This window comes from Heterodontus francisci, chromosome 28 (assembly GCF_036365525.1).
Source record: "Heterodontus francisci isolate sHetFra1 chromosome 28, sHetFra1.hap1, whole genome shotgun sequence".
Classification (NCBI taxonomy): domain Eukaryota; kingdom Metazoa; phylum Chordata; class Chondrichthyes; order Heterodontiformes; family Heterodontidae; genus Heterodontus; species Heterodontus francisci.
This window is the reverse complement of record NC_090398.1, coordinates 25,071,776-25,097,588: the sequence shown is the minus strand read 5'-3', so window position 1 is coordinate 25,097,588 and position 25,813 is coordinate 25,071,776. Positions and strand designations below refer to the sequence as shown.

General features: G+C 46.1%; 1 protein-coding gene across 7 annotated transcripts in view; it reads right to left on the bottom strand.

Annotated features, from left to right (window-relative positions):
* The window catches only part of LOC137385143 (NACHT, LRR and PYD domains-containing protein 3-like), a 167,706-nt gene that overhangs the window by 75,290 nt on the left and 66,603 nt on the right, over positions 1-25,813 (bottom strand). For 4 of the 7 annotated variants that reach the window (XM_068060031.1, XM_068060030.1, XM_068060033.1 and 1 more), the window contains one exon: positions 12,247-12,340. The gene's annotated coding sequence lies outside the window, so the exon portion shown is untranslated. Of the gene's footprint in view, positions 1-6,247; positions 6,474-6,577; positions 6,813-12,246; positions 12,341-17,329; positions 17,427-25,813 lie in introns of all 7 variants that reach the window. The other 3 variants (XM_068060034.1, XM_068060035.1, XM_068060032.1) reach the window with 3 other exon arrangements.

Sequence of the window (25,813 nt, the reverse complement as noted above, 5' to 3'; positions counted from 1 at the left end):
ACAGAACTGGCTCAGTCATAGAAGACAGAGGGTAGCAGTGGAAGGATACTTTTCTGAACGGAGGGATGTGACTAGTGGTGTTCCGCAGGGATCAGTGCTGGGACCTTTGCTCTTTGTAGTATATATAAATGATTTGGAGGAAAATGTAGCTGGTCTGATCTGTAAGTTTGCGGATGACACAAAAGTTGGTGGAGTTGCGGATAGTGATGAGGATTGTCAGAGGATACAGCAGGATATCGATCGGTTGGAGACTTGGGTGGAGAAATGGCAGATGGAGTTTAATCTGGACAAATGTGCGGTAATGTATTTTGGAAGGTCTAATGCAGGTGGAAAGGATACAGTAAATGGCAGAACCCTTAGGAGTATTGACAGGCAGGGAGATCTGGGCGTACAGGTCCACAGGTCATTGAAAGTGGCAATGCAGGTGGATAAGGTAGTCAGGAAGGCATACGGCATGCTTGCCTTCATCGGTCGGGGCACAGAATATAAAAATTGGCAAGTCATGCTGCAGCTGTACAGAACTTTAGTTAGGCCACACTTAGAATATTGCGTGCAATTCTGGTCGCCACACTACCAGAAGGACGTGGAGGCTTTGGAGAGGGTACAGAACAGGTTTACTAGGATGTTGCCTGGTCTGGAGGGCATTAGCTATGAGGAGAGGTTGGATAAACTCGGATTGTTTTCACTGGAACGACGGAGGTGGAGGGGCGACATGATAGAGGTTTACAAAGTTATGAGCGGCATGGACAAAGTGGATAGTCAGAGGCTTTTTCCCAGAGTGGAAGAGTCAGTTACTAGGGGACATAGGTTTAAGGTGAGAGGGGCAAAATTTAGTGGGGATGTGCGAGGCAAGTTCTTTACACAGAGGGTGGTGAGTGCCTTGAACTTGCTGCCGGGGGAGGTGATGGAAGCAGGTACAATAGCGACGTTTAAAAGACATCTTGACAAATACATGAATAGGATGGGAATAGAGGGATACGGTGCCCGGAAGTGCAGAAGGTTTTAGTTTAGGCAGGCATCAAGATCGGCGCAGGCTTGGAGAGCCGAATGGCCTGTTCCTGTGCTGTACTGTTCTTTGTTCTTTGTTCCATAACAGCCCCGACTTTCACAATTTCTATTCACACCTCAGACACGTCTCGCTGCTCTTCATGCAAGTGAGGCATCACACATGAAATGAAACTTGGCAATCCACTCATTCACAATCAACATTCTTTCCCTTAAAAAATAACATAATGAACAGCAGCAGGACATGACCAGGGTAAGACAACCATGCCTGCATGATATCACTCTCATTGAGGAAGCATTTCGTGGCATGATCAGGAGGTGGCAGCAGAGGTAGAGCAATGGGCATATCACCTATATGTAGGTGTTCACTCCAGTTACTGATTGAAGCTATCTATTTCTGATCTTTGATATCCTTAAGCTATACTTACTCCCAGGCTCCACATGGTCTCATCGCACACATCATCTTACAGTGGCCACAGACACGGGGTCCCAACCCCGCGTTATCCATGCAGGCTCCAGAGCAGAAAAACTATCCCACTCATCAGAGCAAGTGCCAAATGAGAAAAGAAAAAGAAAACATCTCTACACGTCACCACGCTCCATGGGGGAAGAGGATGCGAATGAGGAGGAGCAGAAGGGAGGGCGGGGGGGGGAAGATGTGGAGAACGAGGCAGAATGCATTGTGTGAATGCCGGAAACTGTCTGAGGCAACAGCCCAGAGAAAGGCAGCATCTTTAACGGACATGCCATGTTAGAGGAGAGATCCTTATAGTGGGATGCATCGGGCATTGATGTGCATCAGCCATACAAAACAGATAGGACAACATAAGTGCCACCATTCCAGGGGGCAAGGGTACATGTTTGTTCCACTGTAGATGATTCAGATGAGATTTTCACAGGGCCAAGTTTTATAAAAAGGCTGCTGTGTGCAGCAAAACAAAACGAGGTGAAATGGAGATCCAGCAGGAAACCATATGTCATGTACATGGGTGGATAGACAAGTCGGCCTCCACTTTGGGCCATCGCTTGATGCAAAGCTTGTAACACCTGCTCTCCAGTGTTGTGCTGCTAATCAGTGCCAGCCACTGACCTGTGAAGCTTAACATCATGCAGCTTCTGATGCCTAAAGGGGCAGCTGCCAATTCATGCATTGCAGCATCTATGGAATGACACAGATCCATACAATTTTTGCAACTTCCATGGATGAGTGACGCAATTTCATGCAGCGTCCAGTTTATATCTAGGCTGTATGTTGAAAGGGACTTGCAGAGTGTTTCCAATAGCCATAGAGCTGTCCTTCACCAGATTATTAGGCACATGAAGAAAGCACCAGTGATAAAGGCACAGGAAACATGGTGCAAGAACATATTGGTTTTCCCAGCCTATCAAAATATACGTTCCCTTCCCTGCTCCTGCACCATTGCCAGTCAGTCAGGTAGCCCAGGCTGCTGAAGCCCTTTGCCAAGTGTATCACAGCCCATAACTTCACGAAGGTTTCCCAGGAAGAAATATGATCTATCTCCTTCAAATTCTCAGCAGCCTGCTACTGGCACTGTGTTCGTACTTCGTAGAAACACCTGGTTTCACAAGAACATATATAGATAGCCATTAAGGTAAGTATGGGAGTGAATAGCATAATAATATTGTGGATATTGTGTTATGTTTACATGGTTATGTATGTACAGAACTATGATGGTGATTGGTTCATGGTGGAGTCGGTTGACTTTTTTAAAATTGTGATCGTCATTCTTCATGGAAAAGAGCTAAAACGGATTGAGAGCAGATGATGGAGTGCCTGTTAAATCCCAGTACTTGGAAAGTGTGGCACGTGACCACAGTACTCTGTCATCTGCTCGTGGAGCCCGCATCCAAAAAGCACTTTTCAATAAGGTGGTGATGAGTGTTCCTTCCAGAGGAAGCCAAGAACCCAGAAGATTCTGCTGCTCCTTCTGGACCACCTCCTCTTCCTCTTGTACTTCAGCAGTCCTCTCTTCTGGCTCCTCATCTGGATCCTCTACCACAATTGTTGTTTGTAATTCATGCACTCCAATGATTTCCAGAATATCAACATGAGTTTGGGTACTTCGACAGAGCACTCTAGGGCACTTGCTGTCTTGCTAAGCCATCTGAACGTCTTCCTCAGGACTCCAGTGACCTACTTAATGATATTCCTTGTGGGTAATTGCTCTTATTCTATGAATACTTAGCTGATGTCTAGGGGTTTCTCAGGACAGTCATGAGCCCTGGAAATAGATGGTATACATACACATTGTGTTGGAGCTCAAAGAGCTTTGAGAGTCATCATAAACGCAATGTGGCAGCTCCCTGGATAGCAGACTTTCAACTGTCTGGGGCCCTAACAGTGGTTCCAGAAAAGCTCCATATTTAGATCTGGAATCCCTCTCTTAAACAAACCCTAGTTTAAACGAGCGGCTCGCGTGGCAACATGTGTGAAGTCATTTGCTTCCTGGGACATTGCAAATCGTGTAATCCTATTGGGTCCTGGAGCACTCAGTGTCTGGTCTTCTTGGGCATTTGGAAATAGCATGTAATCATTCCTCAGTCTTTGTAGAGTCACAGAGACCTCTGTTACCAACGAGACTGGAGAAGTGCACTGTATTTCTCTAGTTCCATTTCTCCATGGGTCACAACATATATTTAAGTGTTTACCCAGTCATCGCTCAGACTAATTATGTAGTCCGTTTTTTATTTCAGAATAAAATCCACTGATCAGGATTCTTGAAGAAACAACAAAATAATTAATTTATTATAAAACTAGGATGCAAAGCATTCACATACAGATTAAAATATGAATGATCCCTTCTAGATAAGCCCACCACACACAAACACTTACACATACACACCGATTAAAGAAACATTGAAGAAGTTTTCTCTGCAGAGATCTCTTCACGAGGAAAAAAGACAAAAATACTTTTACCAAATACTTGTTAGGTGTGAAAAAGAAGAGGAAAAGATATGTTATGATATCGTTTTCCCTTTATTCTGGCATCCCAAATATGCATACACGGCAGTACTGGGATCTCTTTGGAGCAGTTCTCTTCATGTGATTTCGGGGAATAGTCTAGCAGGCTGTCCAGGAGAAATGTGGCATCAGGGATTTCAGCTATCACACTGTATTCTCAGCGTTCCACAGAGAGATGGAAATGGAAGAGCTGGTAGCTTCTCTCTTGGCAGGCTGGCTTGCAAATGAATCAAAACAATATTCAAAATGAAACAATTCGTGACATGTTATTTCTCTGTGAACAACTCCCTATAGACAGAAGGCTCCTGCTGGTCGCTTAGCTGAAGATTTGTGACTTCCGTAAGTTTGATTTGAAACAAAGTCCTTCCCGTGACCCTTCAAAAACAAGGCAAGAAGCTCCTCAAGTATTCCCACGGAATTTTACCAACAAGTCCTCAAAATATTAAACCATGGAAGCACTTTCTTAACACCTTCCTTCCGCAGAGGTGCAGGGAGAATTGTTAAAAGTTATAAACTTGACAGATTCCTGCGATGCCCACCTTTGTAACGCTGCACCTATTCAAAGTACTCGTCTTGTGTCATCTGAATGTGTCATTAGTGTTCTCTGAAAACCTTAGGTGGAGAGGGATTACCGCTGACCGGCCTACCGTCCTTCTGGCCCTTCTCCTGCAGTAGCCATGCAGTTCTACCTTGCGTTATCTCCTCCTCCAATTCCTCATGTTGCCACCCCTAGAAATGCTCACCATTTCTACTGTTCACTGTGGCATGGATAACGAAGTGGAGCACAGAATTTACTCATTATCTGTGAAGACCTGAGAGAATTTCAGAGAAAATGTTGATAGTGTTGATCCAATCTTGACAAAGTGTTGTTTAACGTTTTATGATGAGTCTCAAAAATCCTCTCACTACGCAAAGTAGTCGGTCGATCTCACATTTTATTTGAATGCTGAGCATTGCCTTAAGTAGAGCTCGCAATCCTCAACCACGGTTTCTTTACAGTGTAGATATAGTTGGTGTTCGTCGCAAAATGATGCCATACCCACGTCAATGGCGTGAAGTTTCTTTAATGAGCATTAGCAGGAAATTTCATTGTGAGGCAGGTCCTTAATGATCTTCCAGGTACTGCTCCTAGCGGTGCTTCAACTTGTTTATCAAAATACTACCAAGTGCTAAACGCAGACGGAACCAGCATTATAGCTTAAGTCCCAGGTTGACCAACACGAAGACCACGCAGAAGTATGAAATGATAGACAGATGGACCAGAGCTCACATTCGTAATCAAGTGCACCCAGACCAGTGTGGCGCTGAACAATCAGACGATAATAGGACGATGAGACAGCATTAACATTCCTATTCGCAATAAGTGTGATAACAGTACTTGGGTTCCAATGAGAAAGCACTGTGCGTGGAAGTGTCTTAAGCCAAAAGTTGAAAGTGAATGATCATATTTGGAATCGTCGTGATTTTGTCACCATCATTGAATTAGTTTCCCACAAAGTCAGGACACTGCATTTGGCATTAAGAAGCCACTGAATGCGTAGAACAATGTGAATATCACAGGTCTTGCCTACATTCCACCATTAACTGCATAAGAGCTGAACTTCAGAACTTGCTGCTGCCACCAGTTTCCAACCTGTTCCCTCTGATATCCGTACCTTGTGGACATTAGGGAAACTTTTATCATCTATATCGTACCCACAAATTCAAGAGCTGGCTGGATGTAGCCAATTACAACCCATTGGCCATGTCACAAGATCAGAAAAGTGATAAGCGATCGAATAAGAAATCGTCATCAATAACTTCATCACCGAAGCTCAATTCGGGTGGTGCATGAAATACACCGACTCAGACTTGCTTATAGATGCCAGTGTTTAATGCCAGAGATGAGATGACTGTCACCTCCCATCAAAACAAGGCAACGTTTGACTTAGTTTGACAATATGGATCCTAGCATGCTAAATTCAATGTGAATGTCACGGTCATCAGAAGTATAATGATAAATATACAGAAACATACTGAAAATGTATGAAAAATGAACAATCTTAAAAGACTGGAACGTTGGCTCTCAACAAAATAGAGGAGAAATCACATGACTCATACCACCTCCTGCATTGTAATCCACATTCATTGTCTGATAAGACAGAAAGCCTAATAAACACGGTCTGCATGGAAATAATACAAACAATCACATATGGATGTGAGCTTTCATCAAACAATCTAAGACAATGGCCATACACAGATCTTACGTCTCCAACTAACCTTCGTTACATTGCAGTGGAAACAGCTCTCATATCCTCAAAATTTGCTGTAATTTTCTTTGTTCTTTGTCACATGGGCGAAAATAATACTTGTATGTTCACCTTAAAAAAATCATTTTAAGGAACAAAGGGAGTCTTTCCACTACAGAACTTCAGACATCAATATCATTCTGGTCACTCCTCAGTTGCACGACAAACATCTAAGGGTATCTTGAATTATAGCAAGGCTGATAGAGAGAGAAGGAGAGAGATCAGTTCCAGCCACCATAGCTGAAGCCTGCTGAGGCTGAGCAGGGACAAGATACTTGCTGAATACAAACAATTATTTTACCTGTGAGAATTGAACAAAGATATCAGCACCGCCTTCAACGCGATGTTGACTGCTAGAAGGCTGCAAAATCCCAACACTTACAAGCAAACCAACAACAGGGCCTTCAAATTAAAAATTCAACTTCAACTGCGTGTGCGGCGTTGCGAACATTTCGGAGAATGAGCAATGCTTAATAAATAGTCAATCTCTGCTTTAAACCAGCCAGGCCATCTGCCCATAAGAAGAGGTAAGTTCCCTGTGTGAATAAATTGGATTTAGTAATATAGGTATATATGAAATGAAGTAAGCCATTTAGCACGTCAAGGTCGTTCTTTCATTCAGTGAGATCATTGCCGATTCTCTTTCTAATTCAATGCAGCCACCTTTGTCCCATATCCCTAAATAGCTGTGTTAACAACAGTCTCTCAATCTCACTTCTAAAAGTAACAATTGATCTGGTATTAATTGCCATTTCTGGAAGAGAGTTCCAAACTTCTATCAGACTTTGCATGTGGAGGTGTTTCCGAATTTTAAACTTAGAAGCTTTTTCTAAGGCTATTTTAGCCTACAGTAGACTATAATTCCATCTTGGCAGTAGTTAGTCACTGCTTGGGTTTCTTAAAAATTCTAGACCTCCAGCTGTTTATTCATAGCAGTGTCATTAACCAGAAACATAATTAACTACGAGTTCCAGCAGTAAAAAAGTGAGAAGTTTATAAATGGAAATCTTATTCTGTTAAATGCCAGTGACTCCCGTGTTAATTTATTTCAAAAACAATCGTTTCGCACCTGCTCCAATATGAATAATACGACACTTCAAAACCATTGAACTGCTTCACAAATAGACGACAAAATGTTCAGTCGGCAACATTAAATAACAGTAATTGCGCTCATTACATTCTGTGTCCTTACCTTGTGCCACAGGTGGTTCTGGGAGTAACTTAGCTTTGTGGGTCCTTCAGTTCAATGGACAAAGTTAAGTTACACATCACAGTCATACACAACCCTTCGATCTGATCAGTCCGAACCCTCCACGCCCTATTCTCTTGTGCAAGTATTGGTGTGAATCACGTATGGTCTCATTCGAATTGAAATCATATGATGGGGTTACAGATTGTTGAAGCAAAGACATTGATTTTATATGTGGAATAAATGAGGAAAATTTCCCCAGCTAGCGGTTTTCTATCTGAAAACCTTTCAGAGATCGTGGGCATTGTAGCCGTTATCAGTTTTGTGTCCTCAATTTGATTTTGTTTACCATAAAAACACTGTGCTCGGACTGCAAACGGGCAGAGACAACAAAGGACTATTATCGCTGTCATTTCCCAGCAATAAAACACCAAATGAAAAGGCACAATGCGCTGTGAGTTGAAACGTTCTGCTTGGGAAAATCTTCCTTTTCGATCATGGCTTTCTTCTTTGTCCAAAATCCACCTCTGAATAAACGAAGTACAGGTAATGTGCACATAAGAATTGGAAAGACAGAAAATTAGAATAAAGGATGCTTCAGAAACAGGCGGGGTCAGACAAATGGAAATGCAAGGAAGGTGAAGTTGGAAAATTCTTGCAGCGTGGTAAATAAGGCGATTAAGCTGCAGGCGCTCATGCCCAGGATTGGATTTTACCTGTACTCTGGGATAGTCTGGGAGGTGCGGTTACCGTAAAATGACGAGATAAGTGATGTTGTCTTCCTGTCGGCACGCCATTTTACCAACAGCAGGGAAGGTGGAGGACAGCCTTCCTGGCCACTAAGCAATTGAGTAAACCAAGTGGCAAATGAAGGACAACGTCCTGCTGCTGCTGACATTTTGCCAGCAGCGTGTGGGTCCTCTGCTGCATGGGAATGATGGCAGCGCACAGCGGGGAGATGGTGGTTTCCCTCCTATTCTTTGCACCATGGAGGGCCTGCTGGGGGCAATTGCCACCCCCGCAGCAATGGCACCACCTTCCCTCAGCAGCCCCCTCCTCCCACTCTCGCCGATGCCTGACTGACTGGATCCCGCACCCCAAGAACGCACTTGCCTAGATTGGAGTGGGACGTCCTGCCAGGGCGTCCTCTCCAGCCAAGTGCACTTCCAGCAGTGGCAACAGTTGAACGTGGATCTGCTGAGACTGCTGAGCTGCCGACCCTCTGATTGGCTGGCAAGTCTTGGTAGCCGGCAGGAGATCTTTAAAGGATCCTCCAGTGTGTTTCTGAGTGTGATTAGCCTCTGGCAGATCTGACTGATGTACCCAAACCTCAGGCTGCTGATCTCGCAGCTGGCACCTTGCGGATGACTCCAGAGGCTCAACATCACCTTTCCATGTCCTCTGAATGTTGGTGTCTGATGCTGTCCCAGACTCTGTCAGCTGCTATGGCGCAAGTGTGCTGTGATCAATAGTTTTGACCATATATGCACATTCCCACCAAGAGTAGAGCAGTTGCGCTGGTGGAGGGGGCAGGGGAATGGTGTGACAGTGCACCCTTTAATGTCACCGCCTCCTGCCCAGAGTTGGACTGCTATCCCCTGGTCTTGGCTGGTGGCTGCTCCTAACTTGAACCTGCATGGGAATTAAAAGGAAATAGCAGGTTACAACAATGCCAATATCCCTTGAGACCGCTCCTGCTGTGGTGCACGGTGCCATTTGTAGTGGACAAAGGAGCATCATTTGTCGCCTATTTCAGAGATGATATCCAGGCCCCACTATGTTCTGGGTGCAAAAAATAAACCTCTGCATCTCCCCTCGAACTGCTGTCCAAATGTATTTTTTTTTTTTTAACCAGTGTCCCTCTATGGACCTCTCTGTTAAGGGGAATAGTTTTTTGCTCCCCACTCTACCTCGGTCCCTTATAATTTTATAAACCTCAATTAAGTGTCTTCATCAGTTTCCTCTATTCCAAGCAAAGCAAGCACAGCGTATCCAATCTTTCCACATAGTTAAAGTTCTCCATTGCTGGCAGCATCCTCATAAATCTCCATTGTATCTTTTCCACACAGAACACAAGATATTTAATTGCTTGACACAAGCCATCACGCAAACTTATTTTCAATAATTGTCACCACCAGCATCACAAATTCAACACGTTTCCTCCGCCATCTACTGTATACTGACATTCGCACAACACACATAATTGAATCATTGACCGTTTCTTTTCACACCACAGACACGATTCGCAGCTCTTCAACCATGTGAGGCATCACACATAAAACGAAACGGTCAATCCACAACTCACAATTGCCGTTCTTTCTCTTCAGAAAAGAATGTAACAAATAGCAGCAGGACATGAATGTGGTAAGGCAACGATGCCTGCATGACATACTGTCATTGAGGAGGCAGTCTTGGACACGATCAGGAGGCGACGACAGAGGCAGAGCAGTGGGCATATCGTCTGGACGTATGTGAGCACTCCAGCTTTCTTTTTGAAGCAAACTACGCCAAATGCTTGATCCCCTAAATCTACTGTTACTACCAAACTCCACATGGTCTCACGACACACATCATTCTGCAGTGGTTGTAGGCACTGGGGCCCAAACTCGCATTATTCTTGCAGGATCCGGGGCATAATATCTATCTCAATTCTCAGAGAAAGTACCGGATGAGAAATAGAAATCTCTCCCTGTCACAACGCTCGTTGTGCAAAGTGGATGAAATTGGAGCAGGCGAGTAGGAAGAGGAAGTGGAGATCGAGGGTGATTGCATTGTGTGACTGGCGGCAACTGCCTTCAGTACCAGCCTAGAGAAAAGCACAATGTGTAACTTAAGGACCGCGCGAGATAGTGGGGGATTCGGCGATGGTAATGCCGTTGAATGTCATGGGGAGATGGTTAGATTATTTCTTGTTGGAGATGTTCATTGCCTGACACTTGCATCACGTGAACGTTACTTGCTACTTCTCAGTCCAAGTCTGGATATTGTCCAGGTCTTGTTGCATTTCTACACGGACTGCTTCAGTATCACAGGAGTCGTGAAGGGTGCTGAACATTGTGCAATCATCAGTGAACATCCCCGCTTCTGATCTTATGATTGTAGGAAGCAGCTGAAGGTGGTTCGGCCAAGGGCACTATCCTGAAGAATTCCCGAAGAGATGTCCTGAAGCTGAGATGAATCACCTCCAACAACCACACGATCTTCCTTTGCACTAGGTACGATTCCAATCAGAGGAGAATTTTCTCCCTGATTCCCATTGACTCCAGTTTTGCTCAGGCTCCTTGAGTCAAATGCTGCCTTGATGTCAGGGGCAGTCACTCTCACCTCACCACTTGAATTCAGCTCTCTTGTTCATATTTAAACCAAAGCTGTAATGAGGTCAGGATCAAACCCGACAGTTTCTAGTAACATATAAATTACGTGCTATTGGAAACCGCCGCAGACAATGCAGTCTTGGCTGCCCTGCAATGTCTGAGCCTTCCTTTCACGAGCACACAGATCTCTGTGATGCCCACCGTGGTAAAGCAACAGCTTATCAATAATTAGGATTTGGCCATATTAATGGTATGATTAGTGATATATGAAGACCCTAAGTTGAGCTGGGCTCCTGCTGAGATACCTGCTTGTCCTCCTGGCCTTTCACGTGCAGTAGCTGGTGCGGTTCCACCTACTTTAGTTCCTTCTCCATTTCTTCATGCTGTAACCCGTAGAATGGTGCTCATGACCATCAAACTTTATTTTTTTCCTGATGGCATGTGTCAGATAGAGAATAACATCATTCATGCATTGTCCGTGAAGTTCTAAGGGAATTCCGAGGAAGTTGTGGAGAATGTTGGTGAAGCCTTGACAAAGGGTCCCAGAATGTTTTCTGATGTGTCTAGAAATCCTCTAAATGTGCAGCTTAGTCAGTCAATCTCACATTTTACATTGAATGTTGAACATTGCTTTAAGTAGAGCTCACAATCCTCAGTTACGATTTGTTTTTTAGTGTATAGGTGAATGATGCTAGTAGAGGTCGCTAAGTGAAGCCATGCCCACAAAAATGGCGTGCAGTTTATTTAATGAGCACAAGCATTGTCAGTCAGCTCCATAATGATCTTCCAGGTTTCCGCTCTTATGCGTGCTTCAACTTCTTTATTAAAATACTGCCTTGTGCTAAGTACAGACTGAACGGGCACGCAGAAGTATGAAATGATAGAACGAGTGAAACTGATTACTGAACAGATGGATAGGAGCTCACCTTCGTAACTAAGTGCATCCAGATCAGTGTGGCGTTGTGATATCAAACAGTAACAGGAGGATGAGACTGAATTATAATTCCTATTAACAAATAAATGTGGCTACAGTACTTGGGTTCAAGAGAGAAGTGCGTAGAAGTGTTTAAAACCAAAAGAACAAAATGAATAATCTTATTAGGACTCAGTGAGATTTGGTCACCCTCATAGAATAAGTGTCCCACAAATTCAGTCCACTTAATCTGACATTAAGTAGCCACTGAATGCATCGAACAAAGTGAAGACTCTTGGTCTTGGCTACATGCCACTATGAACTGCATAGGATCTGATATTCAGAACTTGCTGCCACCACCCGTATTCAAGCTGTTACCTCTGATATTTGTGTATTATGGACATTCGAGAAACGTTTATCATCTGTGTCCTACCAACAAATTCAACAACAGGCTATAGCTAACCAATTACCGCCCATCAGCACGTCACAATATCAGAAAAGTAATTCGTAGGCTAATAGAAAAAATAACATTTAATCATCAATAATTTGCTTACCGACGCTCAATTCGGATAATGCTTGAAATCCTCCGATACAGACTTATTTATAGATGAAGATGCTGAATGCCTGATAAGAGGTAATCGTGACTCCCTGGAAAACAAGGCAACAGTTGACTTAATTTGGTACTAAGGGATCCTAGCATGCTAAACTCAATGCAAATATCATGCTCCTGAGAAATGCAGTGATGAAATGTTATAAAAATTAGAACAATTTTAAAAGATTGGTACATTGGTGTCAACAAAATGGAGGACAAGGCACATAACTCATACCACTTCCTGCATTGTAATCCACCGCTATTGGCTACTAAAATAGAAAACGCAATCAATCTCGTCTACGTGCAAATAAGACTAATAGTCACACATGGGTGTGAGCTTCACTCAAACAAACTAAGATGAAGGCCTTACCGAAACCTTTGGTCTCCAAATAATCTGCATTACAATGCAATACGAACAACCCTTATATCCTCAAAATGGGGCCATCAAAAGGCCAATATGCAGCCCAGTAAGAACTGAAACCTCCAGTCACATGGACCAAAGTAACACTCGCAAGTTCACCTTAAAAATTAATCATTGTGAGGAACAAAGGGTGGAGCCGGCCGGGCCAGCACAGAACCTCGAATATCAAGTTCAAATTTTTCTCTCCTTAGCCACACAGTAAACTTAGAAAGCAATTTTGAATTCTAGCAAGGCAGAGATAGAGAGAGGGGTTGGGGTTGGCGGGGGGGGGGGGGGCAGGGGGGAGAGAGAGAGATAAGGAGAGAGATAGAGAGATTAGCTACAGCCAACACAGGTCAACCCTGCTGAGACGAGTTGGAAGCCAGCTACAGCAGAGACAAAAGAGTTCCTTCGTAAAAACGACTCTCCATCCTATGCGAATTGAATTAAGACGTCAGCAGCATCTTCACTCCGAAGTCGACTGCCAGAAGTCAGCAATAGCCCAGGAATTGCAAGACAACTAGTAACCAGGCTGGCAACTTTAAAATTAACATTCTGACAGGACAGCGCAAGTTTCCCTTGAAACAACAGACTTTCACACAATGAACTCTTGCCATTTACCTTCTATTTCTCTTCTCTTGAGAGTGTATGTGAGAGTGAATGCATGTGTGAATGCTGTTGCAATCATGTGCAAAAGTGAGTGTTGTTTAATAAGAGGTAATCTTCTCTTTTAAACCTGCCAGAAAACTTGCCATTGCCTGCTTATTTGGCAAGTAAAATGCCGTGGCAGAGACACCAGTAATGCAAAAACACTGCCTGTGCTCAGTTGGAATGCGAACAGTGAAAACCAGCCACATCACAACCCACTCGGCCATAACAGAGAACAAAAGGAAAAACCTCCTCTGCCTGAAAACTTTGGATTTAGCGAGATAAGAACATAACAAAAAAAAATAGATCATTCAGTGAAATCATGGCTGATTCTCCACCTAATTTCATATCTGGTCCATCCTCCCCGGGTTACACACTGTCTGATCACAATCGGTCCATCCTCCCTGGGTTACACACCGTCTGAAAACACTGGGTCCATCCTCCCCGGGTTACACACTGTCTGATCTCACTGTGTCCATCCTCCCCGGGTTACACACTGTCTGAAAACACTGGGTCCATCCTCCCCGGGTTACACACTGTCTGATCTCACTGTGTCCATCCTCCCCGGGTTACACACTGTCTGCTCACACTGGGTCCATCCTCCCCGGGTTACACACCGTCTGATCACACTGTGTCCATCCTCCCCGGGTTACACACTGTCTGCTCACACTGGGTCCATCCTCCCCGGGTTACACACTGTCTGATCACACTGTGTCCATCCTCCCCGGATTACACACTGTCTGATCACACTGGGTCCATCCTCCCCGCGTTACACACTGTCTGATCACACTGGGTCCATCCTCCCCGGGTTACACACTGTCTGATCACACTGTGTCCATCCTCCCTGGGTTACACACTGTCTGATAACACTGTGTCCATCCTCCCCGGATTACACACTGTCTGATAACACTGTGTCCATCCTCCCCGGATTACACACTGTCTGATCACACTGGGTCCATCCTCCCCGGGTTACACACTGTCTGATAACACTGGGTCCATCCTCCCCGGGTTACACACTGTCTGATCACACTGTGTCCATCCTCCCCGGATTACACACTGTCTGATCACACTGGGTCCATCCTCCCCGGGTTACACACTGTCTGATAACACTGGGTCCATCCTCCCCGGGTTACACACTGTCTGATAACACTGGGTCCATCCTCCCCGGGTTACACACTGTCTGATCACACTGTGTCCATCCTCCCCGGATTACACACTGTCTGATCACACTGGGTCCATCCTCCCCGGGTTACACACTGTCTGATCACACTGGGTCCATCCTCCCCGGGTTACACACTGTCTGATAACACTGGGTCCATCCTCCCCGGGTTACACACTGTCTGATCACACTGTGTCCATCCTCCCCGGATTACACACTGTCTGATAACACTGGGTCCATCCTCCCCGGATTACACACTGTCTGATCACACTGGGTCCATCCTCCCCGGGTTACACACTGTCTGATAACACTGGGTCCATCCTCCCCGGGTTACACACTGTCTGATAACACTGGGTCCATCCTCCCCGGGTTACACACTGTCTGATCACACTGTGTCCATCCTCCCCGGATTACACACTGTCTGATCACACTGGGTCCATCCTCCCCGGGTTACACACTGTCTGATAACACTGGGTCCATCCTCCCCGGGTTACACACTGTCTGATCACACTGGGTCCATCCTCCCCGGGTTACACACTGTCTGATCACACTGGGTCCATCCTCCCCGGGTTACACACTGTCTGATCACACTGGGTCCATCCTCCCCGGGTTACACACTGTCTGATCACACTGGGTCCATCCTCCCCGGGTTACACACTGTCTGATCACACTGGGTCCATCCTCCCCGGGTTACACACTGTCTGATAACACTGGGTCCATCCTCCCCGGGTTACACACTGTCTGATCACACTGTGTCCATCCTCCCCGGGTTACACACTGTCTGATAACACTGGGTCCATCCTCCCCAGGTTACACACTGTCTGATCCCACTGAGTCCATCCTCCCCAGGTTACACACTGTCTGATCACACTGGGTCCATCCTCCCCAGGTTACACACTGTCTGATAACACTGGGTCCATCCTCCCCGGGTTACACACTGTCTGATAACACTGTGTCCATCCTCCCCGGGTTACACACTGTCTGATAACACTGTGTCCATCCTCCCCGGGTTACACACTGTCTGATCACACTGAGTCCATCCTCCCCAGGTTACACACTGTCTGATCACACTGGGTCCATCCTCCCCAGGTTACACACTGTCTGATAACACTGGGTCCATCCTCCCCAGGTTACACACTGTCTGATCCCACTGAGTCCATCCTCCCCAGGTTACACACTGTCTGATCACACTGGGTCCATCCTCCCCAGGTTACACACTGTCTGATAACACTGGGTCCATCCTCCCCGGGTTACACACTGTCTGATAACACTGTGTCCATCCTCCCCGGGTTACACACTGTCTGATAACACTGTGTCCATCCTCCCCGGGTTACACACTGTCTGATCACACTGGGTCCATCCTCCCCAGGTTACACACTGTCTGATCACACTGGGTCCATCCTCCCCGGGTTACACACTGTCTGATCACACTGTGTCCATCCTCCCCGGGTTACACACTGTCTGATCACACTGGGTCCATCCTCCCCGGGTTACACACTGTCTGATCACACTGGGTCCATCCTCCCCGGGTTACACACTGTCTGATAACACTGGGTCCATCCTCCCCGGGTTACACACTGTCTGATAACACTGTGTCCATCCTCCCCGGGTTACACACTGTCTGATCACACTGCGTCCATCCTCCCCGGGTTACACACTGTCTGATCACACTGTGTCCATCCTCCCCGGGTTACACACTGTCTGATCACACTGTGTCCATCCTCCCCGGGTTACACACTGTCTGATAACACTGGGTCCATCCTCCCCGGGTTACACACTGTCTGATCACACTGTGTCCATCCTCCCCGGGTTACACACTGTCTGATAACACTGGGTCCATCCTCCCCGGGTTACACACTGTCTGATCACACTGGGTCCATCCTCCCCGGGTTACACACTGTCTGATCACACTGTGTCCATCCTCCCCGGGTTACACACTGTCTGATAACACTGGGTCCATCCTCCCCGGGTTACACACTGTCTGATAACACTGGGTCCATCCTCCCCGGGTTACACACTGTCTGATCACACTGGGTCCATCCTCCCCGGGTTACACACTGTCTGATCACACTGTGTCCATCCTCCCCGGGTTACACACTGTCTGATCACACTGGGTCCATCCTCCCCGGGTTACACACTGTCTGATCACACTGGGTCCATCCTCCCCGGGTTACACACTGTCTGATCACACTGGGTCCATCCTCCCCGGGTTACACACTGTCTGATCACACTGTGTCCATCCTCCCCGGGTTACACACTGTCTGATAACACTGTGTCCATCCTCCCCAGGTTACACACTGTCTGATAACACTGGGTCCATCCTCCCCGGGTTACACACTGTCTGATCACACTGGGTCCATCCTCCCCGGGTTACACACTGTCTGATCACACTGGGTCCATCCTCCCCGGGTTACACACTGTCTGATCACACTGTGTCCATCCTCCCCGGGTTACACACTGTCTGATCACACTGTGTCCATCCTCCCCGGGTTACACACTGTCTGATCACACTGTGTCCATCCTCCCCGGGTTACACACTGTCTGATAACACTGTGTCCATCCTCCCCAGGTTACACACTGTCTGATAACACTGGGTCCATCCTCCCCGGGTTACACACTGTCTGATAACACTGGGTCCATCCTCCCCTTTTCCGCCTTTTCATCGGAGGATCCTAAAATTCTCCATTTTGTCTACGAATTGCAGATTAACCCAACCAGGTCAAGTTCTGTACAAACACTCGACATTAATGTTAAAACTCTTTATGAATAGTATATCATTCTTTCTGCCTGATATTTTACTCGATATTAATACTATTCCTTGCCGCAGCTGTAACTCACCGTCACTCAAACTCCAGTCCGCGCTTCACAACACTGGAATTCCCCGGAACGGGACTCGCTGTAACCGCGCATGCGCGGCAGTGGAGCCGTTCAACGACTGACAAAATAAAATAAACACAAACAGTTCAATAATTTCAGAGCATGATGGGGCTCCTCATTTTACTTTTATTTTTAGTTATTTTTTTCTTTTTTGTTTGTTTATTTTATTTCATCTTGGTTTGTTCACTTTGTTTACCCACTGTTTTATTTTGATATTTGTACTTGTTGTCACTGAGACCGCCCTCAATGCAGCCCAGCCTCTACCAGTCATGGATCAGCTGGACATACAGACAACAAAATCGGAACTCAGTGATGCCATTGATTCTCGAGCCAGCGGAAAAGCCCCTGGGAAGGTTGGCATTACCCCTGAAATAATCAAGAATGCCAAGCCTGCTACACTCTCAACACCACATGAACTGCTTTGCCTGTGCTGGGACGAGGGAGCAGTACCACAGGACATGCGCGATGCCAATATCATCACCCTCTATAAAAACAAGGTGACCGCGGTGACTGCAACAACTACCGTGGAATCTCCCTACTCAGCATAGTGGGGAAAGTCTTTACTTGAGTCGCTTTAAACAGGCTCCAGAAGTTGGCCGAGCGCATCTACCCTGAGGCACAGTGTGGCTTTCGAGCAGAGAGATCGACCATTGACATGCTGTTCTCCCTTCGTCAGATACAGGAGAAATGCCGCGAACAACAGATGCCCCTCTACATTGCTTTCATTGATCTCACCAAAGCCTTTGACCTAGTCAGCAGACGTGGTCTCTTCAGACTACTAGAAAAGATTGGATGTTCACCAAAGCTACTAAGTATCATCACCTCATTCCATGACAATATGAAAGGCACAATTCAACATAGCAGCACCTCATCAGACCCCTTTCCTATGCTGAGTGGCGTGAAACAGGGATGTGTTCTCGCACCCACACTGTTTGGGATTTTTTTCTCCCTGCTGCTCTCACATGCGTTCAAATCCTCAGAAGAAGGAATTTTCCTCCACACAAGATCAGGGGGCAGGTTGTTCAACCCTGCCCATCTAAGAGTGAAGTCCAAAGTACGGAAAGTCCTCATCAGATGCTGCTTTAACATCTCACACTGAAGAGTGTCTGCAGAGTTTCATCGACAGGTTTGCGGATGCCTGCAACGAATTTGGCCTAACCATCGGCCTCAAGAAAACAAACATCATGGGGCAGGACGTCAGAAATGCTCCATCCATCAATATTGGCGACCACACTCTGGAAGTGGTTCAAGAGTTCACCTCCCTAGGCTCAACTATCACCAGTAACCTGTCTCTAGATGCAGAAATCAACAAGCGCATGGGAAAGGCTTCCACTGCTATGTCCAGACTGGCCAAGAGAGTGTGGGAAAATGGCACACTGACACGGAACACAAAAGTCTGAGTGTATCAAGCCTGTGTCCTCAGTACCTTGCTCTATGGCACGAGGCCTGGACAACTTATGTCAGCCAAGAGCGACGTCTCAATTCATTCCATCTTCACTGCCTCTGGAGAATACTTGGCATCGGGTGGCAGGACCGTATCTCCAACACAGAAGTCCTCAAGACGGCCAACATCCCCAGCTTATACACATTACTGAGTCAGCGGCGCTTGAGATGGCTTGGCCATGTGAGCCACATGGAAGATGGCAGGATTTCCAAAGACACATTGTACAGCGAGCTCGCCACTGGTATCAGACCCACCGGCCGTCCATGTCTCCGCTTTAAAGACGTCTGCAAACGCGACATGAAGTCCTGTGACATTGGTCACAAGTCGTGGGAGTCAGTTGCCAGCGTTCGCCAGAGCTGGCGGGCAGCCATAAAGGCGGGGCTAAAGTGTGGCGAGTCGAAGAGACTTAGCAGTTGGCAGGAAAAAAGACAGAAGCGCAAGGGGAGAGCCAATTGTGTAACAGCCCTGTCAAACAAATTTTTCTGCAGCACCTCTGGAAGAGCCTGTCACTTTAGAATTGGCCTTTCTAGCCACTCCAGGCGCTGCTCCACAAACCACTGACCACCTCCAGGCGCTTACCCATTGTCTCTCGAGATAAGGAGTCCAAAGAAGACTTGTGGCTGTTCAATTTTCAGTCCATTAACACCCTATCTGTACTAATGCTTTGTCTTTCAACACATCATCAACATATTGTTTGCCTTTGCTCCATGACCTTCTGGTCAGCTAATCTGTGACCTTGTCCTATCCACACCTTCTCCTTTGTTATCTCTTGCCCCACACCCACTTTACTTGCTTATAACCTTTTACATTTCCAATATTTGCCAGTTCTGAAGAAGGGTCATTAACCTGAAACGTTAACTCTGCTTCTCTCTCCAGATCTGCTGCCAGACCTGCTAAGTATTTCCAGCATTTCTTGTTTTTATTTCAGATATTCCAGCATCTGCAGTATTTTGCTTTCAGTGAAATATTCAGCAGGTTTGGCAGTAACTGTGCAGATAGAAAGAAAAATAATGTTTCAGTTCAATGAAGGTTCATCATTTCTGTTTGATCCGTCTGCATCAATTGTTTCCACATTCTCATTGATGGAGGGGGAAATTCGCCATTTACAGGAACAGCAGATTAATTAACCGGACTGGCCCTGTACTGTCAGCCGATATTAATATTATATCACTTTATATTTCTATCACTTGATATTTATATTGTACAGTGTTGGAGCCGGAACTGTTCATCAGCGTCACTCCGATCAGCCCCTGCTGCCCATCACTAGGAAACCCCAGAGTCACGGCACCGAAATGGGAAAAGGGACAATGGATCTGGGGGAGAGTCAATGGAAAAAGGGTCGATGAAGCCAAGGGGAGAGTCAATGGGAAAAGTGAGGATGGAGCCGGGGGAGAGTCAACGAGAAAAGGGACGATGGAGCCGGGGGAGAGTCAATAAGAAAAGGGACGATGGAACCGGGGGAGAGTCAATGGGAAAAGGGAGGACGGAGCAGGGGGAGAGTCAACAAGAAAAGGGACGATGGAGCCGGGGGAGAGTCAATGGGAAAAAGGACGATGGAGCCGGAGGAGAGTCAATGGGAAAAGGGAGGATGGAGCCGGGGGAGAGTCAATGGGAAAAGGGAGGATGGAAATAGGGGAGAGTCAGTGGGAAAAGGGAGGATGGAGCTGGAGGAGAGTCAATGGGAAAATGGAGGATGGAGCCGGGGGAGAGTCAATGGGAAAAGGGACGATGGAGCCGGGGGAGAGTCAGTGGGAAAAGGGAGGATGGAATCGGGGGAGAATCAATGGGAAAAGGGACGATGGAGCCGGGGGAGAGTCAACGGGAAAAGGGAGGATGGAGCCGGGGCAGAGTCAGTGGGAAAAGGGACAAAGGAGCCGGGGGAGAGTCAACGGGAAAAGGGAGGATGGAGCCGGGGGAGAGTCAACGGGAAAAGGGATGATAGAGCAGGGTGAGAGTCAATGGGAAAAGGGACGATGGAAACGGGGGAGAGTCAGTGGGAAAAGCGACGATGTAGCCGGGGGAGAATCAATGGGAAAAGGGAGGATGGAGCCAGGGGGAGAGTTAATGGGAAACGGGAGGATAGAGCAGGGGGAGAGTCAATGGGAAAAGGGATGATGGAGCCAGGGGGAGAGTCAATGGGAAAAGGGGGGATGGAGTCGGGGGAGAGTCAATGGGAAAAGGGAGGATGGAAACGGGGGAGAGTCAGTGGGAAAAGGGAGAATGGAGCCGGGGGGAGAGTCAATGGGAAAAGGGACGAGGGAGTCGGGGGAGAGTCAATGGGAAAAGGGAGGATGGAGCCGTGGGAGAATCCCTGTCAATGGGAACATGGAGAGTCAACACCAGGAGCTGCCGGACAAAAACAAACAAAATAAATTTAAGATAGACCCGAGGCAGAGATTCTGCCCTGATCGGGGCTGAATCTGGAGGCTGTAAAGAGCTGAACTGAAAGATGAGCCATTGTTCCTGGACCTTCGGCTGAGTTTCATTGAAACAGGGCTGGAGGCCAAGGCCAGAGCGAACAGAGTGGGAATGGAGACCAGAATTAAAATGACAGGGATCTGGGAGTCAGTGTCAGGTTAGTTATCTGTATGGAGGAAGGTGAGCACTCAAACATGTTTAGTCTCCTCAATGTAGAGGAGATGGCATCATAATCAGTAAATACAGTTACTAAACTGAAAAGAGTAAAAGTAAATTACTATTTCATCTGGAAGAGGTGTTTGGGGCCCTGGAAGATGATAAAGGAGGATGTAATAGGGCAGGGATCGCACCTCCTGTTTACATTTCATTCACCCATTCCTTCTCAAAGACCTTATAATATAACAGTAATAACAATATAATCTAATTTAATTTAGTTCCTGGACCTGACCATCTTGGAGCCATGTCTCAGTCAGGGCTACAATATAATATCCTCCAAGCTGACTCTGCACCGAATCCAATTTATCCTTTACACTCTGTGTGTTTGTATTAAGAACGCTTATTTTGGACTTTGGTCACAACCCCTAACCTGTGCTTCTGCTCTAATATTTTAATCACTTTTATTCCTTTCTGCCCATTAAATTTCTTTACATTTTTTAGTTTTCCCTTTACCTATAGTGCATAAAACAAAGTTTAGAGTTATAGATAGAGAGATACAGCACTGAAACAGGCCCTTCGGCCCACCAAGTCTGTGCCGACCATCAACCACCCATTTATACTAATCCTATAATTAATCTCATATTCCCTACCACATCCCCACAAGTCTCGTACCACCTACACTAGCGGCAATTTACAATGGCCAATTTACCTATCAAGCTGCAAGTCTTTGGCTGTGGGAGGAAACTGGAGAACCCGTCGGAAACCCGCATGGTCACAGGGAGAATTTGCAAACTCCACACAGGCAGTACCCAGAATTGAACCCAGGTCGCTGGGGCAGTGAGGCTGCGGTGCTAACCAATGAGCCACTGTGCCATCCCAAAACAGTTTCTAACTGCTACTCTAATCTCTTTCCTTTCATTTGCTTTTGAACTATTATTTATAATTAATTATTGTATTACTATTTTTTCCACCTGATCCCTTCCCTCCATTTACTCGTTTAAAGTCCTTGTTACTGCCTTGGTTACTGGTGAGGTTTCAGCTGGAGTATTCTGTACAATTCTGGGCACCACATTTCAGGAAGTCCTTGCAGGGGGTACAGAGGAGATTTACCAGGATGATACCAGGGATGAGGGATTTCAGTTACATGGTGAGATTGGAGAAGCTGAATTGTTCGTTTTAGAGCAGGGAAGGATAAGAGCAGACTGAATATAGACATTAAAAATAGAGAGATTGTGTTTGAGCGAGTCTGGAGAATCTGTTTCCTCTGTCAAGTGTCAGCAACCAGAAATCATAGTTTTAAAATAAATGGCAAATGAAGAGAGGGAATGGAACAAAAAGGGCTGTTAAAATATGGAATGCATGACATGAAATATTGGTGGAAGAAAATTCCAAAGGAATTTTTAAATGGTTGGGTCAGCGGGTGTGGGTGCGGGGCTGGGTCGGGGGTTGCGGGTCTGGAGCTGGTCAGTGGTTGTGGGGCTGGGTCAGTGTGTGTGGGGCAGGGTCAGTGGGTGCGGGGCAGGGTCAGTGGGTGCGGGGCAGGGTCAGTGGGTGCGGGTGTGGGGCTGGGTCGGCGGGAACAACAGATGAACTGTACAGGGTCGATGTGAAGGGAAGCTCAGGTTACTGATGTTCACTGCAAAGAAAATATCCATTTCAGGGGAAGTTGGATAAACACACGAGTGAGAAAGAATTAGAAGGATACACTGATAGGGCTTGAGAAAAGGATGGGTGGAGTCTCATGTGCAGCAGTTGGGTCGAATAACCTGTTTCTGATCTGTTAATTCCATTTAAAAATTCTATTTAAAAAGGGAAGTGACAATTTCACATATTCTGAAGCTTTGCTCTCATTCTGGAGACTGCAACAAGCAAACTGCTCTGGTGGAACTGAGAGATTCCAGTCTCCCATCCACAGCGTGTGGAATATTCAGTCAAAGTGACCTGAGTTTAACTGCTTCTATAACTTCAAGCACAAAGGTGAACTGGGTTTTTCAGCGGGGAGGATTTGATCAGAGACTTGCCCAGTTTGACCTGTGGGTCGAGGGTTAGACATGTATATCTCCATCTCCAGCCTCTCTTTCCTCTCAATGTTTTGTCACCTCCCGAATCTTCCTCACAACTCTGTATTTAAATCTCTCCAATCAGGTTTCCGCTCCTGTCACAGCAGTGAACTGATAATAATCAAATCACAAATAACACCTTCTCTGACTGTGATAAACTATCCCTCTTCATTCTTCTTGACCTCTGCAGTCATTGACACAGTCGAGCACTACATCCTCTTTCACTGCCTCTCTTTCATTTGTTAAGGGCAAATTGTTTTTCACTGACCTGCTCAAGTTTTTTGATGAGCTAACAGAGAGGGTTGATGATGGTAATGTGGTTAATGTGGTGCTCATGGACTTCCAAATGGCATTTGATAAAGAGCCACAAAACAGGCTTGTCAGCAAAATTAAATCCAATGCAATAAAAGGGACAGCAGCAGCATGGATACAAAATTGGCTGAGTAACAGGAAATAGAGTTTTTGTAACTGAAGGAAGATATATTGTGGGGTCACCAGGGGTTGGTGTTGGGATCCCTGCTTTTCTCGAAATATATTAATGACTGAGTCTTCGATGTATAGGGTACAATTTCAAAATTTGCAGATGACACAAAACTAGGAAATATGGTCAACTGTGAGGATAGTGATAAACTTCAACAGGACATAGACAGACTGGTGGAATGGATGTGCAGAGGGTCCTGGGGGTATATGTGCACAAATCATTGAAGGTGGCAGGATGATAAAGCAGATGGGATCTGGGGCTTTATAAATGGGGGTATAGAGTACAGAACACAGAAGTTATGTTAAACCTGTCCAAAAGACTGGTTTGACCTCAACTGGAGTATTGTGTCCAGTTCTGGGCACCACATTTCAGGAAGGATGTGAAGGCATTCAAGAGGATGCAGGAAATATTCAAGAGAATAATTCCAAGGATGAGGGAGTTCAATTACATGGAGAGATTGGAGAAGCTGGGGCTGTTCTTGGAGAAGAGAATGTTGAGGGGAGATTTGATAGAGGTGTTCAAAATGATGAGGTGTCTGGCCAGAGCTGATAGGGAGAAACTGTTCCCATTGGTGAAGGGTCGAAAAGCTGAGGACACCGATTTAAGGTGATTGGCTAAAGAAGCAAGGAAAAACTTTTTTATCTAGTGAGTGGTTAGAATCTGGAATGCACTGCCTGAGAGTGTGGTGGAGGCAGATTCAATTGTAGCTTTCAAAGGAGAATTGGATTTTTGTCCAAAGAAAAAACATTTGCAGCACTCCAGGGAAAAGGTGGGAGAGCAGGACTGGGGGAGTTTTCTCACAGAGAGCTGGCCAATGGTTATAGCACAGAAGGAGACCATTCTATGATCCTATGATTGTCCAGCTCAGTGGGACTGACCTCACTTGCTTTCACTTGTACCCATCCAATGATAGCCAGAGGACCTTCCTCAATGGCTTCTTTTCCCTCTCGCACACTTTTACCTCTGGAGTCCCCCATGGATCTATCTTCAAACTCTCCTATTTCTCTGCTTCATGCTGCTCCTTGAAGACATTATCTAAAGACAAGTGATTAGCTTTCACATGTACACTGACAACACTCTGCTCTAACTCTCCACCACCTCTCTCGGCCCCTCTACTACCTCTGCGTTATCAAGCTGCTTGTCCAACATCAAGTTTTAAATGTACTGCACATTTCTCCAATGAAACATTGGGAAGACTGAAGAGATTGTGGAGAATTATCATTGTAATTCAGCAGTCAAATCTACCACTTACACATTTATGGCATTTTCTGAGATTGTAAGATCCCTTCAATCATAAGGTCAGAAGTGGGGATGTTCGCTAATGATTGCACAATGTTCAGCACCATTCACGACTCCTCAGATACTGAAGCGGTCCGTGTAGAAATGCAGCAAGACCTGGACGTGATCCATACTTGGGCTGAAAAGTGGCAAGTAACATCCGCGCCACACAAGTGCCAGGCAATGACCATCTCAAACAATAGAGAATCTAACCATCTCCCCTTGACATTCAATGGCATTACCATCACTGAATCCCCCACTATCAACATCCTGGGGGTTACCAGAAACTGAACTGGAGTAGCCATATAAATACCATGGCTACAAGAGAAGGTCAGAGGCTAGGAATCCTGTGGTGAGTAACTCACCTCCTGACTCCCCAAAGCCTGTCCACCATCTACAAGACAAGTCAGGAGTGTGATGAAATACTCTCCACTTGCCTGGATGGGTGCAGCTCCAACAACACTCAAGAAGCTTGACACCATCCAGGACAAAGCAGCTCGCTTGACTGTTTGTGAATGGAATGCCATTCACTCCCTCCACCACCGACACACAGTGGCAGCACTGTGTACCATCTACAAGATGCAATGCACCGAGGCTCCTTAGACAGC